A 17840-nucleotide genomic window follows, 5' to 3' on the forward strand; every position below is an offset into this window, starting at 1 on the left:
TTTAAAGAAGATAATATTCACATTGGCATCTAAAATTGTAACTGACATATTATAGGCTTGCCCTCACCATGGATTCAAACCAAATCTAAGTGGTCTGTTTAAAGGCATTTGCCTTTTCCCCTATCATAGCTATTCTGACAATCAAAACACATCATAGAAAGACGACTACTGAGACTGAGGACCCAAATCCTGTTTCTAGCTCCACTGGTTGTTTGTTTTCTGTGATCTTAGCAGGTAGATTTTCTTGTCTCCCTGTTTCATAGGGTTATCATAAGAAATTATATGGACCAGTCACTGTGCCTCCTCATGTAATAGGCACTTGACTAGTGAACAGATGACATCTTTGAAATTTTTATTTTCTTTTAGTAAGAAAGATGGAAAAATACCAGGTGCTGGTGATGTAGAAAAATGAGAATGCTCATACACTGCTGCTGGGAATGTAAAATTGTGCAAGTTTGGAAAATAAACATATATACCATATTATTCATCCTTTCTGTTCCTAGATGTTTATTCAAGAGAAAAGGAAATATGTATCAATACAAAGACTTGCATGCAATATTCATAGAAGCTTTATTTGTAATTGCCCCAAACAAAAAACAACTCAAATACCCATCAACAGGCACAAGGATAAACAAATTACAATATATATCTATACAATGAAATGCTACTCTGCAATATAAAAAGAAAGGGACTATTAATCCATGCAACAACATGTATGAATCTCAAAATAATTATGCTGAAAGGATTCAGTCAAAGAAAGAACACATAATATATGATACCATTTATATAAGCATGTAGAAGATGTAAACTAATTGCTAGTGACAGAAAGCATATCGGGGTTACCGGAGGTGGGGGTCAGGGAAGGACAGGATGGAAAGATTACCAAGGGACATGATGAAACTGTAGGAGGTGGCAGGTACGTTCACTTTATTGATTGCTGTGATAGTTTCACATTGTATATATACGTCAATACATATCTGTTGTATACTTTAAAATGTGCAGTTTATTGCATGTAAATTATACAGGAAAAGGTGTTTTTTCTTAAAAGATGTTAAAAGTCATAACCCAGTAGGTGCAATCTTCTGAAGCATAGAGACACAACCAAATGATTAAGTTAAGTGGACCAGGAACAATTACCATGTAAATGCATTTGTAGGTCAATGACTAACAAAAGTCTAATGAATTATTTTAACCTACATGAGAACTTTAAAGGAAAAGTGGCTTTGAAGCTAGGATGTGGGTCTCAATTAGAATCTTAAGCAAAATAGGGCGTGTCTAGACTCACAATTCTTACCTTGCTTAATTGAAGTGAGTCTTGCCTTTGCTGTGGAGCTAGGAGCTTGTGCTTTCCATTGTCCCCATTTTACTTGATCCAAAGATCTTGATTTACTGTTAATCCCTCTACCCCTTTGCAATTTGATGGCCATGTTCTACTTCTCAAGCACCTCTCTAGCTTTTTATTTCTTTGAATGCACCCCTTACCCATGCTGTTCTCCTTGGTCACATTTGCTCAATTAGTTTCTTAATTCTAGACCAGGGACATCACAGCCTTGTATATCACAGTTTTTTAACCACCCTGCACACTCATGATAAATGATGAATGTAAATACCTTTAATAGAAAAAGTTGCTCCAATTCCAATGCCAAGGCAGACTTATAATTTTGTAGATGGTCTTGTAAACTGGTATCTTATTTTAGAGGGGAAAAAACAAAAGCTAGTAAGGTGCTAGAACAGAGAAGAAATACAGCTTTCCGCATGGCCCACATGGAAATACAGGACAGAAAGAAAGCCCAGATTTCAGTTGCAGAAACATACAGTCTGCATGGAGCTGCCTATCTTGTGCTCATAATTGCAAAAGTCCTTTCTGTTTGGAGATCCTTGGTATGACTTTCTGTTCCCAACGTGCTTTACATTCCCCATATCATTTGAAAACAATCGTCATTCTTTCCTTTCCTAGCAATGAATTATGACAAAGAGAAGAATGCCAGGGTTCTGAGGAGAGAAGAAGACAGATCATGCAGAGGCCAGAAATAGCAGGTAACCCATAGCAGCGGTGTCTAATCCCAGCTCCAGGATATCATTTTATTCTGCAGGCACCATTTTCTGCTTTTCAAAACTCTTGGGGCAGTGTTTCATGAGCTCAGAGTGTGGTCTTGAATTCTATTTGAAATCAAAGAATCTTAGAGATGTAAGAGTTTTTACTTAATCCAACCTTCTTATTTTATGGGTGAAAAAAAACTGAAGTTTAGAGGAAGAAAATTATTTGCCTTTTGTCCCACAGATACTAGGAAGAGTTGGAAAAACTGAGAGAAAGGAGACTTTTTTGACAACAGAAAGGTAAGACAGCAGTGAGAGCAGGTGAGAGCAGGGTGCATAACCAGCAGCTGAAGTCTGAAAGACAGTGAACAAGGAACATAGGCTGATACTTAAAGCAAGGACAACAGAGGCTGAGAGGGACTGACTGGCTCAACCCACTGCCGGATGGGTCTCTTGTTGAATGTGGTATCTTAATCAAGCATCTCTAGTAGACTACACAACGAGGGCAAACACTCAAAATTCAAATTGAAAATTGTTTCCTCTGGGCTGGCAAGGCACAAAATAAAAAAAAAATATCCCCATAAATCTGGACTCCCATATGTGGTTCTCAGCTGGTGTGAACCCCTGAATGAATTACATGCAGCTAGAGAAATTAATGGTACACACATGGGGGCACAACTTGAAAGGAAGAATTGCATCTGAGAAGACTGCCAGGCATTAAGGAACTCTGGAAAGCAGACAGAGTCCACATTGATATGGCATGCTACAGAGGACACCCAGTGACATTATGATCAAGCACAGGAATAATGTATAATAAATGAGAAATGACACAAATTGAAAGAAGAGTAAAAAAGCAATAACAGAATGCCTTAATATTCAGCCTCTATTAGTTGGGTGGAACTAGGTGGGTGTTAACTCTCACTTTCCTGCCTGTCGGAAATGCTGCCATGTTTGTGTGAATTTATTGCTCTTTATACCAGTTAAAGCCTAGAGCCAAATGATTTAGGATGACCCCTTTTCCTCCTGGCCTCATACTAATTGACTTGAGAGTGAGTTACAGTCCCTGCAGAATAGCAGCCATACACTGGGTACATTTTTAATGTCAATTTCTGCAGGAGCTTTTACCCAAGGAAATTGTTGTAACAATGATTCTCTCTATCCTAGGTTCTGGGATAGGTATTGATTTTTAGCCCATTAGATGGGGGAATGAATAGATGGGAATATGTAAATGGAAAATGGGACGGCAGTCAGTCACTTGGGTCTTTATGTAAAAGAGTGATACCCAGATATTTGAGTGGTTGTGATTTTTTATCCCTCTTTAGAGAGTCCTATAGATTTGAAAAGCTGGAAAACAAGAAGTTTAAATGATTTTTATGGCTATAATCACAGGACTGCCAGGTAGAATTAAGGTTAGCAAACTCAGAAGTAAGGAATATGAACAAATGATTGCAGAGATGCTTTCTTTCTGTCATTGATGGCAGCTTTTTGTATTTATGTCTAAATACTAAAAGTTAAGATTATTTAGATGCCCAGGAGACAAAATTGCTGTGGTGCACAACTCAAAGGACACAATTCACTAGCAAGACTGGGTGGAGCAACCACAGATGGTTGAGGACCATGTCCTATAGTACCTTATGGGTCAGAATAAGGCAGAGAAGGCATTTGTAAGATGCAATGCAATGATGTGTTAAAAAATTGAAATGAAAACTCCAAAGTTCAAAACTAATTTACTTAAAAAGGGAACCAAAGTTAATTAAAGGTTTTCTCTATTATGATATAAATATATTTTCATTTGTTTTTTTTTTCCAAGTAGAGAGAAGTGAAAAGGTGGAATATATTATGCAAGAGAGAGACATCGTACATAAGTTTTGGTCAGAGGACACCAAAAAAGCCCTGTTTCTAAAGGAGGCAACTTGAACAATATTGGCTGAAGGAGTATGGACTCTGATTAATGGAAACAGACACCCATGGTACAGAGACAAAACCGGAACATGTTTCACATTTTACCGAATGTCTATGTCCCAAAGTGAGTGAAGGGCCAGGTCTTAGAAGTCAATCAAAAACAACATTTTGGCCAGGTGTGGTGGCTCATGCTTGTAATCCCAACACTTTGGGAGGCTGAGGCAGGCAGATCGCTTGAATCCAGGAGTTCAAGACCTTGGCAGCATGGCAAAACCTGTCTCCACAAGAAATACAAAAATTAATTGAGCATGGTGGCACGTGCCTGTAGTCCCAGCTGCTCAGGAGACTGAGGCAGAAGGATCACCTGAGGCCAGGTGGTTGAGGCTGCAGTGAGCTGTCGTTGCATCACTGTGCTCCAGCCTGGGTGACAGAGTGAGGCCCTGTCTCAAAGCAAAACAGTAGCAACAACAACAACAACAAAAAACCCCAAAAACAACAAAGAAACAAACAAAAAAACAAAGGAACCACAGAACCATCCTGACCTTTAAATAAAAAACACAATTTTACCAGTGATTCCTAAAATCTAAGTGAAATGTCAATCCTTTTCATTGTGAGACAGCACTAGATACTTCATTTGGAAATGAGATACAGTATTTTTGTCCAAGGTCACAAACTTAGTAATTGTCAGAATCAAATGAAGAATCAGACCATCTAACTTTGAACCTACATGATTTCTTCTGATCCAGCACAGCCTTCTTTTTTTCTTTCTTTATTATTATTATTATTATTATACTTTAAGTTCTAGGGTACATGTGCATAACGTGCAGGTTTGTTACATATGTATACTTGTGCCATGTTGCTGTGCTGCACCCATCAACTCGTCAGCACCCAACAACTCGTCATTTACATCAGGTATAACTCCCAATGCAATCCCTCCCCCCTCCCCCCTCCCCATGATAGGCCCCAGTGTGTGATGTCCCCCTTCCCAAGTCCAAGTGATCTCATTGTTCAGTTCCCACCTATGAGTGAGAACATGCGGTGTTTGGTTTTCTGTTCTTGTGATAGTTTGCTAAGAATGATGGTTTCCAGCTGCATCCATGTCCCTACAAAGGACACAAACTCATCCTTTTTTATGGCTGCATAGTATTCCATGGTGTATGTGTGCCACATTTTCTTAATCCAGTCTGTCACTGATGGACATTTGGGTTGATTCCAAGTCTTTGCTATTGTGAATAGTGCCGCAATGAAGCACAGCCTTCTTCCTGCTTCAGAGGGGGCAAATCCCTGGCATATCACTTCCACATTCTCCTCTAGGAGGTAGCTATTTCTTATCAATATGGTAGGTGTTTCTTATCAATCAGGATTCTCTGACTCACCCTTGATGTCTTTTCAGAATAGTCTTTCAGTAGCTGCTGTCATCTGATGGGAGGTGGCATAGGTGAAGAAAACTGTCTTTTTTTTTTTTTTTTTTGCCTTAGACTAAGATGCCTTCATAATTTAAAGCCAGGTTAATTTTTTTGCCCTTTTCACTTTCCACTTTGTTGAGATAATAGAACTAGATTGGTCAGCATCATTTGTGCTGATTTTATTTTACACTACTCTTACCAGCCTGGGGTTTTGCTAGAATCTATGATGCAATGGGGAAACGTTTAGTTCTTAAATAGTATTTCATACATCCTGGAGGGAAATATGAAAAAGGGCATGGGAGGGGAAGGGAGCTTCATCTAAAATCATTTCCCTTTAAGAGGAACCAAATTTCCTTTTAAAGCATCAAATTGTAAACATGGGGCCTGCATCCTCTGAGATTTTATTCTGAATCTTTTAATATAGTGTAAAGTAATAACTTCCCATACTTTGTATCTGTCTGTCTGCATAGTTCCTCCACTGGTCTCTTCATTGACAAATGAGTACTTCTGAAGAATAGGTTTTATTTACAAATAAAGTAAATAATAACTGATAAAGTCTTATGAAGAGAGGCAGAACAATGTGATAGAAAGAAAACAGTGAATGCAGAGTAAAGAACTGGTGTTTACACTAGCAACAGAGTCAGCTTTGTGCATCTGAATAATGGGAAAGGCAGTGAGGATCAAAGAGAAGGTACTTTTATACTGTATATAAATGCTTATCATAGTTATCATCACTATTATTTACTAAACTTTCTGTGTATCAAAATTATGTGATAATGGGGGATGATGATTTTCCTGCAAATACTATGAGCCAGGCAGAGCTGGCGTTTTCCCCATCACTGAGATGAGGAAACATAGACTTAAAGACATTAAGTTATGTGGTTAGTAATTTGGGGAGCTGGAATGAGAATCTAAATTATCTGACTCACAGTCAGGGCTCTCTCCATTGTGTCTTGGTATCTTAGCATACCTGATCATAAAAACCACCTGGAGCTCTTTTTAAAGTAGAGATTTCTAGACCCCATGCCTAAGCTTCCAAATCATCATCTCCTAGAGTGGGATTTGTGTATCTGGTTGTTTATCTAGTTCAAATAATGGTTAGCCAGGTTTAGGAACCCAAGCTGGAGAATTTCTATTAGTGATTTAATTACTACCACAAGATATTCTCATGCTGTTTGCATTCACACAGTTTGGAGCAGCCAGATGGAGGAGGATGTGTGTGACCTGTGAGGACCACTAGACTGTATACAAAGGCCTTAAGTTCTGCCTCTTAACAGGCTGGACAACCATAGGAAATTCCATACCTCCTCCTGGGCCTCTGTTTCTGAATCTGTAAGTTGGTTAGGTTAAACTGGATATTTTCTTGAGGACTCTTCCCACTCTTGATCCAAGATTTTCTGAAAGGAAATAAGGGACCAATTGTTAATTTTATTTAGTATGCTCTGATATGACTAGATGCACTTTGTTGGGGTCTTTGAGGAATGCCTGAAAATGATACCCTTCTTCCAACTTATGCTCCATTATCATGCTCTACTTGGAGTGATCGTTTCCTTCAGCTACAAGAGCATAAAACTTTTTCTTGCTCTATGAACTCTGCAGTCTTTGGCCGCTCCCAAAATATTGTGTTCCATGATCTTTGCATGTCTGGCTCCTCCTCATCATTAAACTCTCATCTCAACAATTACCTAACCAGAAACAGTTTCCCTAATAACCTTATTTTCTGTAGCCCCCTTTCAGCAAAACTGTGTCATCTTGTTTTATTTTTTTCCAGAAAATTTACTTCTACAGGAAATTATCATGATTTTGTATGTGTGTCTTTTTTTTTTTTTTACTTAATCTATTGAAAATTAAACTAAAACAGTTACCTTCACCAACGTATTCTCACTATCTAGATGAACTTGGCACATAGTAGGTATTCTTTTTTTTTTTTATAAGTTTAGAACTATCTTTTTATTTTTTTTTATTTTATTTTTTTTATTTATTATTATTATACTTTAAGTTGTAGGGTACATGTGCATAACGTGCAGGTTTGTTACATATGTATACTTGTGCCATGTTGGTGTGCTGCACCCATCAACTCGTCATTTACATCAGGTATAACTCCCAATGCAATCCCTCCCCCCGCCCCCCTCCCCATGATAGGCCCCGGTGTGTGATGTTCCCCTTCCTGAGTCCAAGTGATCTCATTGTTCAGTTCCCACCTATGAGTGAGAACATGCGGTGTTTGGTTTTCTGTTCTTGTGATAGTTTGCTAAGAATGATGGTTTCCAGCTGCATCCATGTTCCTACAAAGGACACAAACTCATCCTTTTTGATGGCTGCATAGTATTCCATGGTGTATATGTGCCACATTTTCTTAATCCAGTCTGTCACTGATGGACATTTGGGTTGATTCCAAGTCTTTGCTATTGTGAATAGTGCTGCAATAAACATACGTGTGCATGTGTCTTTGTAGCAGCATAATTTATAATCCTAGAGGAAAACCTAGGTAGTACCATTCAGGACATAGGCATGGGCAAAGACTTCATGTCTAAAACACCAAAAGCAATGGCAGCAAAAGCCAAAATTGACAAATGGGATCTCATTAAACTAAAGAGCTTCTGCACAACAAAAGAAACTACCATCAGAGTGAACAGGCAACCTACAGAATGGGAGAAAATTTTTGCAATCTACTCATCTGACAAAGGGCTAATATCCAGAACCTACAAAGAACTCAAACAAATTTACAAAAAAAAAAACAAACAACCCCATCAAAAAGTGGGCAAAGGATATGAACAGACATTTCTCAAAAGAAGACATTCATACAGCCAACAGACACATGAAAAAATGCTCATCATCACTGGCCATCAGAGAAATGCAAATCAAAACCACAATGAGATACCATCTCACACCAGTTAGAATGGCGATCATTAAAAAGTCAGGAAACAACAGGTGCTGGAGAGGATGTGGAGAAATAGGAACACTTTTACACTGTTGGTGGGATTGTAAACTAGTTCAACCATTATGGAAAACAGTATGGCGATTCCTCAAGGATCTAGAACTAGATGTACCATATGACCCAGCCATCCCATTACTGGGTATATAGTAGGTATTCATTACATATTTGTTAAATCAGTGACAAATAAGTATAATCTTCTTAAATTTACTTGAATATGTTAATTAGCATATTACTCATTCTGACTGGCCTTTTTCATTTTGCTGGTACTTCTTACCTTTTGGTCTTTGATTGTCCACTGAGGTTTAAACTGGAAGGCCTAGGGAACACATATGCATTTCCTCTGCTATTTTACAACTATATCTGCCTGATTAGGTGTCTCAGCCGAGCAGAATTTTTGGACTGACATTCTGTCAGGCAGTGCAGGGCTACCAGATGGCCAGCTTCTCTCTCAGATGATGTGGAACCTGGCTTTGGCCTGCAGAACCCCCTCTACCTTCCAACCACAGCAAACACCTCAATGAGGAAAGCACTGGACTGAAACATCAACACATAAAGCTTTCTCATAACGTTTTGCTCTGTTTCTTTAGAGAAGTACTGTCTAGCATTTTGAAAGTGAGAAAAGCAGTTGTCTATGCTCTTTCCAGGGAGAGGAGGAGTAGGAGGAGGAGGAGGAGGAGAAGAAGCAGTTTGTATTACTGCATATTCCTCCTCCCTGATGCCATTTAAAGACCTTAACAGTACCCATATTATCAGCCACACCTCTCCCATCCTCTTCTAAATTATGATCCAGACCTTCGGGGCTGCTGATAGACAGAATGGCTCCTGCTTTATGTTAGGGTATCCAATGCTAGCTGTATTAGTCCATTCTCACACTGCTATAAATATGTTATCCAAGAGCAGGCAATTTATAAAGGAAAGAGGTTTAATTAGCTCACAGTTCTGCATGACTGGGAAGCCTCAGGAAACCTACAGTCATGGCGGAAGGGGAAGCAGACATGTGTCGCATGGTGCCAGGCAAGAGAGAGTGTGGGTTAGTGCAGGAAAATCCACTATTTATAAAACCATCAGATCTTGTGAGAATTTGCTCAGTATCATGAGAATAGCATGGGAAAAATGCCCCTATAATCTAATCACTTCCCTCCCTTGACATGTGAGGATTACAATTTGAGATGACATTTGGATGGGGACACGGAGCCAAATCATGTCACTAGCTGTTTATAAAACCTCAGTGGCTTAACAAAGTAAACGTCAATAGTTGTTCACCTCACAGTCCAATTCCAGTTGGTGACTCTTCTCCAAGACTGATTGGATCCACACTCCTTCCATTGTGTGGCTCCTGCACCGCCAGGATCTCCAGGATTTTCTGCACTTAGAAAGTGGGCAAAAAAGAGAACCCATGAAGAATTGCTCAGGGTGCTTCAGGGCCAGCCTGGAAAATGGCAAACCTCACTTTCGCCCACATTCTCTTGGCCAGAACTCAGCCAATCTCACCAAAAACGAGAGAGAAACAAAATATTCCGATATGCCAGGAAGTAGAAATATGCTCGGCGATCACCTGGCCAGTTTAGATACTACTTCATTTGTATTCCCATACTACTATATTGCAAGCAGCAGCATTTCCATTTGCAATCTTCTCTTAATTTTTTTGACTCAGAAATTTGTTGAAATATCTTATTTCATTTTGCTCTGCTGTAATGAGTTTGTTCCTTTGCAAACTAATACTTTTTAATCTAGGTGGGATAAGTAGTAAAAGAAATGTTTGGTCTGTGCCATCATCTTAAATTGAAATAAAATATCTCAATTTTTAAAGCCTTCCCAACAATGAGGATTTCTCATTGACTATATTTCACTCTTAAGCCTCTAGCTCAAAAATTTTTACTTTCTCTATCTCTATAGAATATGTTTTTTCATGTGCACTTACTTAACCCTTCCATATTTTTCTCTTTTTCTTTCTTCCTTCCTTCCTTTCTTTCTTTCTTTCTTTCTTTCTTTCTTTCTTTCTTTCTTTCTTTCTTTCTTTCTTTCTTTCTTTCTTTCCTTCTTTCTTTCCTTCTTTCTTTCTTTTTCTTTCTTTCTTTCCTTTCTCTTTCTTCCTTCCTTCCTTCCTTCCTTTTCTCTCTCTCCTTTCTCTTTCTTCTTTCTTTCTTTCTTTCTTTCTTTCTTTCTTTCTTTCTTTCTTTCTTTCTTTCTTTCCTTCCTTCCTTCCTTCCTTCCTTCCTTCCTTCCTTCCTTCCTTCCTTCCTTCCTTCCTTTCTCTCTCTCTCTCTCTCTTTCTTTCCTTTCTTTTGTAACCTGGAAAACCACAACATTTTTCTTAGTTTATTAACAAGGGCAATTTTGTTTCTTCCTCATAACTCTACTTTCCAGACCATCATCTTGGGGCTTATGTTTTTTACAATCAAAATGTATTTCTTCCACAGCACTTCCCCCTTGGTGAAAGTATGCAACTGCATGCACAGGTAAGAAAATGGAATATGTAAAGGCTCTGGAAGTAAATCACAGAGAACTCTGTATGTGCACCAGAGAGGGGACAAGGCTGGAGAGAAGAGGTTGGAAGCAGTGGCCTTAGTTAACAGACAACTTTTATTCTCTAGTTCTGGTGACAGGGTAACCAAAATAAATACATCAAAATGCAATATTTGGAACTTAGCATATGCAAAATAATTATATATTATGAAACATTATAAATTAGACATTTACCTATTTTCTCATTTAATCCTTCAGCTTTGTGAGATAGATATTATTAAATGTTACGCACATAAGGAATTAAGCACCCAAATAATTTATCTAATTTTTAAAACCACACAGACAGTAAATCACAGTTTTCCTGTTTTCACAGGTATGTGGACATTTTCTTCAACACACTTAAACAAGTTGCTTGGAGTCTGCAGTCTGACATTCTAGACTAGTATTGAAATGTGGTAAGAATAAATTCTAGAATCCTGCAGCCACAGAGATCTTAGAGCAAGGCCTGGGCTTGTAACTTGCTATATGACTTTGGGTAAGTGACTTAAATTCTCCATTTTCTTCATATATAAAATGGTGAGGATTTTAATGACTTCATAGACTTGGGATGCGGATTAAATAAAATGTAGAAAGGCTAGCACAATATTTAGGTCAAGAAGGCACCCAGTAAATGTTAGGTATTATTATTATTTTTTCATCCAAGTATGAATTTTTTGGCTCAAAGAATGGAAACATCCTGGTCAAGGTCATAACACAGCCAACTAAATGACCGACCTGGGATGTGCAGCATTGTCTTCAAACACCAGATAAACTCCAATTTGTCTTCCATGTCACTTTCTGCTATACAGGCCTTCAGCTAGCATTTTAACAAATAAAAGAGAATTGCCTGGCATGGTTATAGATATTGAGCTGCAAGAAATTTGTAGACACCATTTTTTTTTCCCATGGACTCATCCTTGGAAGTACTTTAACATAATAGTTTTTCTCCTCTCTCCAGGAGAGTTTAAATGTCGACCTTTTTAGAAACATAAAGACATGGTAAATGAATTCTCAAGTGCATCTGCAGATACAGGAACATGAGCCTAGATTCACGACAGACATGTTGTGATTTAAAATTAGAGTGAAGAGGCCAATTTGTTGAGATTCAAGGACTAATAACTGGAGCATTTTATCTTGATCAAAAGATTTTTCACAGGCCTGGAAGAATAGAAGTACCAACCACCGTACCCCATACTTTCTTTTTCTAATAACCCAAGGTACACACACACCACACACACGTGTGCATGTGCACAAGCCTTGCCTGCCCACACTCACTGGTGCCCATCTTCAAGCCACCTACACACATTCCTGGCAAAAAAAACAAACAAAACAAAACAAAAACCAACGATTTAAATCTTTTTATTCATCTTTGTTGAATAGCTTTTACCATCTGGTTTCCAGAATTCTTGTCTAAAAATTATGGGGTTCAGCCTAATCACTAAAAAAAAAACTTGTCAAATTCTGCCATACTTCAGAATTGAGAAACTTGTGAAATAAAAATAAGAGTATAAATTAGAACAATTTAACTGACCTCAATTTACTGAGTTAACAGTGTGTCAAAAAATGAGTATTGTAAAGGGAATCATATATTTTAGATTCTGGACATTCTTTGACTCAAATTAGCCACTGTGGGGCAATTCACATCTTCTTTGGGCTTCAATTTCCTCATCTGTCAACAGAGTATCCTGTTAATACTTCCTTCCCCATAGAGTTTATTCATTCATTCTATAGTTTTGTTATTTTCTTTCAGCACCTTCTTTATTCTACTGACTATACTGAGTTCTACAGACAAAACATGAAGTAAGACACAAATAGTTCTCTGAAGTAGCCCACATTCTATGGGAAGAAAGCACACAAAGTAAAAAGTGCTGTGATAGAGGTATGTCCAGAGTCCACATGGGATCAAATACATCTCAAAGGATACATATAATATGAGTGCACAGAGTGCTAGATAAGAGGAGGGTGGGAGATGTGTCCCACCGGTGTCTGAAGTCCTAATAGAGCTTCAGTTTCTCTGGTCCAGTTCCCCTTTGCCCTAGCAAGACTCATCCTTCTATGTCCAGAGCCCTACACCAGATTCCAGAGGCTTAAGAGTGCTCTGGACCATTGAAAATGGGTGGAAAAGGTCTCCATGGGATGGACAGACAGGGAACTGACATGTTGCTGGTCAATGGGCAATGATCTAGATATTGTCAGCAGGTTATCCTCATCAGGCTACAGTGAGAAGGGTCAGCTAATTTTCCAAGCGATGCACAGTGCTTTCTCAAACAGAAAAGGGTGCCATCCCAGAAAGCCCTACCATGGCTTTGTGCTGCTCCCAATGAGTCAGCATTCTCCTCTTGTAGACTTCATCTCTGACTATCTGCTTTACTGTGGAACCTTCAGATAGTCAAGGGAAGGACCAGATCTCTTGCTCTTAACACCTTGACCATAGAACTTTAAATTGAACAACAAAGAATTTCTCATATGGTACTCTGGTTCTGATCTAAAAACTTGCTTTGGGATGAGGAATACAGAAAGAATGGTAATTCTTCTTATTTACCCTACCAAAGGAGATAGGGTAAATAAGATCTGAACACACTGGTTAATTCCAAATACCATTCCATCATATGAGCTATTGTTATTTGCGATATTACTAGCAGTCAGATCACACCATCTTCTTTAGCAATCCATTCTGCCCCTAGCATCACAGCTTTAAAATGGAATGGGATGCATTTCATAGACTCACAAAAATCCAGCCCTCTTTATGTAGAAAGTTTAAATAAGTGATACGATATGTTCAAATTCATACAGCAGAACCAAGGGTAGATGTCACTTTCAAGTTCAGGCTTCTTCCCAGACCAATTACTATTTTATTTTATTTTTCCAGGCTAACATTTTGTTAACTGCTGATGTCTTGTTTGCTGCACAATCTATAAAGTCAGATTGTTTTCTTATCCTGGCCTTACTATTTGCTAGCTGGATGTACTTGAGCAAGTCACTTTACTTTGCTGAGACTTATATTCTAATATGTTAGATAGAGACTCTCATCTGGGGGACATAATATAGGCCCCTTATAATCAATGTGATGATTATATGATTTAATTTATGTAAAGGTTTTAGCACAGTGACTTATATATGATAATTGCTCAATAATTTTTTTAACATTTTGGATAAAGTTGTGTTTTTAAATGCTCACCTGGCTCTTGTTTTTTCCTCTCCTTTATAATTATAATTATTATATGACAAATGTTACTGTGTTTTAAATACTATGTAGGTAGATATTTTTAAAATAAGATTATATGTGATAGACATTATTCTCTAGGTTTTGTGAATAAGAAAGTAAATATTTAAAATCCATCACTTTCTACACATGTACCCCATAAGTATATGCAAATATGTAACAATGAAAGCATTTTAAAATCCATAACTTCATAATTAATTTACTATATTTTATTAAGTTTTTGAGGTTATTTATGTCTATTTTAAGCATATGGTAGAAACATTATGTAATGATATACTACTGTGAATCTCTTTTCAATTTCATGTTCAAAGACATTACCTTGGTTTTGAAATCAACCATGGTGGAAATACTTATACCATGAAAATTGCCAAATGCTGTAAGTCAGGGTTTGATTTACTGTTTTGATGATTTCTCTAGACTTGATAGGTTAAAAATGCTGTATTCTGTCTGTGACTATTGAGTCACAAACAACAAAAATAACAGGAAATATTTTTCAGTATTAGTGGATTTAACACTACTAGTGAATTTAACAAAGATTTGACTGATACCATTAACAAACAAGTGAAGCTGCCTCTGTCCATTCATTTTTTTGCTCCCTGATAACATAAATGAAAATATCAAGCAACATTCATATCACAATCACACTTGTTGATCAATGAGGTAAGTTACATTTTTGCTGAATCAGACAGTATTTAAACATTTATTTTCAGGCTGATATTGTCAAATCATGATTGGATTGCAAGAATAGCTTGGCCATGAATACAAGAGTTCAACAAAAATTAACTAACGTATTCTATGAGAATCAATTAGCTATATGGAATTTATAATAAAGGTTATTATATTTTTATATATGTAACATGTAAATTGTGTGCTACTTGTCCTGTATATCAGTAAAATGTTTAATAAACTTATGTACATGTACATATGCACATATTTTCCCCTCAGGGAGCTGGTTGTTAAATATTTATCAGCACACCACTGCCCCAATTCATATCTACCTTCTAGTCATCACCTCTCTGGCTTCTGAGCAGATCATAAACTCTAGAATCCAGACACCAGCCAGTGCAGTACTTCACAAGCTCTGCAGTACTTCTCAGGATCTGTTTTCCCAGGATGACCTTGTGTGAGCTGTGAGTCATCAAAACCCTGTTCCTTTGATCTGCCCCAGGGAGAAGGGAATTATGTCCCTTTACCATGGACAAAACTCCACGGGACCTCAGCTTGCAAATTAAGGATTAAGAGAAGTTGAAATTCATTGACATTCTACAAACTCAGAGCTAACGAAGCCTGTGAGGGTAATCCCTTCCAGAACTTTTGTCTTTATGGAATGAGTATCAGAACAGGCCAGTCTCAGGCTCATGTCTGAGTGATTTATCATTTTCATTCATCACCTCTAAGGCTGAGCTGGCCCCAGTTTCCCTTGCCTGGGCTATGGATGTCCCCTGCTGGAAACCAGAGCTCACTGCAACTCAGGAAACTAGAAAAAATGCTGTGGCCATAGATGCATTGTGTGTATGTGTAAGAACACACTCGCTGTCTGCGTGCCTCTCGATAGGAAACCACTCAGGAAGTTCACTCTCTTGGCCTGGTTTTACAGGCCTGCCCTCATTTACTGATTTAATGTCCCAAATGATTGAGAATCATTATTTATCAAGTCTTTTGCATAATGTCCACCACCTGGTAAGCTCTCAATAAACATTTACTGAAAGAAAATGAACATAGCCTTGTAAGGTACATTACGCATGATCTCATTTCATCCTCAGGACAATCAAATAAATTAGGAACTATGATTAACTCCTTCTTGTTTTCAGGTGTTGGAACTCAGGCCTTGCGTAGGGTCACTTAGCCTGGATGTGACAGCATCAGCCTCAGGGCATGAGTGTCCCTGTCTGCAGGCTCCCTGCTCTGCTACAGCCTGACATGCAGTCTCCAAAGTGTTCCTTCTCCACAGCTTCTCCAAAGGGAAATACCTGCTCCTTTTTGCTTTCGTATTTCCCCACCCCCAGTATTCACCCAGGGTGAATCTCGTCCTTTGTCCTGCTTGCTGTGTACCTTGGCCAAATCCCTTCCCCTTTCAAAGTCTGAGTTTCTTCATCAGATAAATAAAAGGGATGGATTAGCTGACTCTTAATTTTAAAATGCCAATTCTAAAATGCTGACGCTTTCTGAATTTAATTTCAGGATAGACATGCTGAGGTCCAAATTGCTAGAGATTTCCTCTCTGGCCAAGGAAATAAAACTCAGTCATATACTACTTGTGAGTTTGTATCAGGAGGACGAAATTAAGCCCCAAAGTCTGCACTGCGCTTTGGGAGCATACTTCTTCAGATCAGGAGCCAACGATCACTTACACGAGAGGTTATCAGTAGATGGACAAAAAGCACCATTTCTCTCTTCTCTCCAGTGAGCCAAAGCATGGTTGCCAATTCAGACAGCCAGTTGGGAGTTTTCAACATGTGACAAGCCCAAAGGCATTTCTGAAGCTGCCAGCACAGAGGCCTGTCGAATCTGCTAAGGAACCAGATGCAGCAGATAAATATCTTCCACAGCTTGGCATCTGGGGCCTGTGCTTGCCAGCTGAGAGAAGGGGCCGTGTTGCACAGTGCTGGGGGTGGGGATGGTAGAGAGATAGCAGCTGAACAAATCACACACATTTCTCATTGAAGTAGAAAAACAGGCAATTCTAGAGAGCATTTCAAAATTTTAAGAGGATCAGATTAAATTCGGATGGTTATATGTATGTTATTATTATGTGAAGGACTGGATTATAAATAGGTAAGTTATATGTTGTGGTCTTCGACACCATTGTTTCATTCAGTCTGTTGATATTATTTTTCATTTCTAGAATGCAGTAGTCTTTATGCAATTTACTTAGTGCAATTACATTCACAAGACAATCTCACACACACACACACACACATGCTTGCGCGTGCGCACACACACAGACACACACACAAATCTTATATATCTAGTTCTGTGCCAAATAAAAATTACAGAAATAAAGCATTCTTTTCATCAACAGGCAATAAATGACTATGTGTTGAGTCATGTGTCCCGACTTTGTTTTTTCAAAAATATATTTCCCTTTTAGATTCTTCAAATGAATATTCAATTTCATTTATTTCCTCTCAATATAATTCATAATATATGAGCAAGGCATTGCTTGGTGCAATTATTATGAAGACAAAGAGACAAAGTGTCTTCAAGGAGCTTATTAAAAATTCCTGGCATACTGATAATCAACAAGATTTTCCTCAACTTCAACCTGATTAAGGGCATCTTGAAAAACCTACTGCTAACATCACACTTGGTGGGGAAACACTAAAGTCTTTCTTCTTAAGCTCAAGCGTAAGGCTGTCCACTCTCACCACTTCAACATCCTATGAAGGTACTAGCCAATGCAAGAAAGTCGGACCAGAAATAAAACCCATTCAGACTGAAGAGAAAGAAGCAAAATTCTATTTGCAGACAGCCTGGTTGTCTAAGTAAAAAATTTTAAGAAATCTACAAAAATGCTGTTAAAACTAACATGCATGTTTAGCAAGTCTTCATGATATCAAGTAAAAACAGTAGTTTCCTCTTATTTGCAGGGATAAGTTTCAAAACCCCCTACAATCATGAATAGTAGCAAACCCTAAATATACAACTTTTTTGTTTGTTTGTTTGTTTGAGACGAAGTCTCGCTCTTTCTCCTAGGCTGAAGTGCAGTGGTGTGATCTTGGCTTACTGCAATCTCTGCCTCCCAGATTGAAGTGATTCTCCAGCCTCAGCCTCCTGAGTAGCTGGGAATACAGGCGCCCACGACCATGCCCAGATAATTTTTGTATTT

General features: G+C 38.3%; 1 long non-coding RNA gene across 1 annotated transcript; it reads right to left on the minus strand.

The window, feature by feature from the left end:
• Positions 1-546: 546 nt before the first annotated feature.
• On the minus strand, positions 547-9655 carry LOC144338524 (uncharacterized). Its single transcript, XR_013412731.1, has 3 exons — positions 9547-9655; positions 6650-6742; positions 547-4213 (listed from the first exon to the last, which is right to left on the minus strand). It is a non-coding gene; the product is annotated as an uncharacterized LOC144338524 (long non-coding RNA).
• Positions 9656-17840: the final 8185 nt, after the last annotated feature.

The sequence above is a fragment of the Macaca mulatta genome, chromosome 1 (genome assembly GCF_049350105.2).
Source record: "Macaca mulatta isolate MMU2019108-1 chromosome 1, T2T-MMU8v2.0, whole genome shotgun sequence".
Taxonomy (NCBI): domain Eukaryota; kingdom Metazoa; phylum Chordata; class Mammalia; order Primates; family Cercopithecidae; genus Macaca; species Macaca mulatta.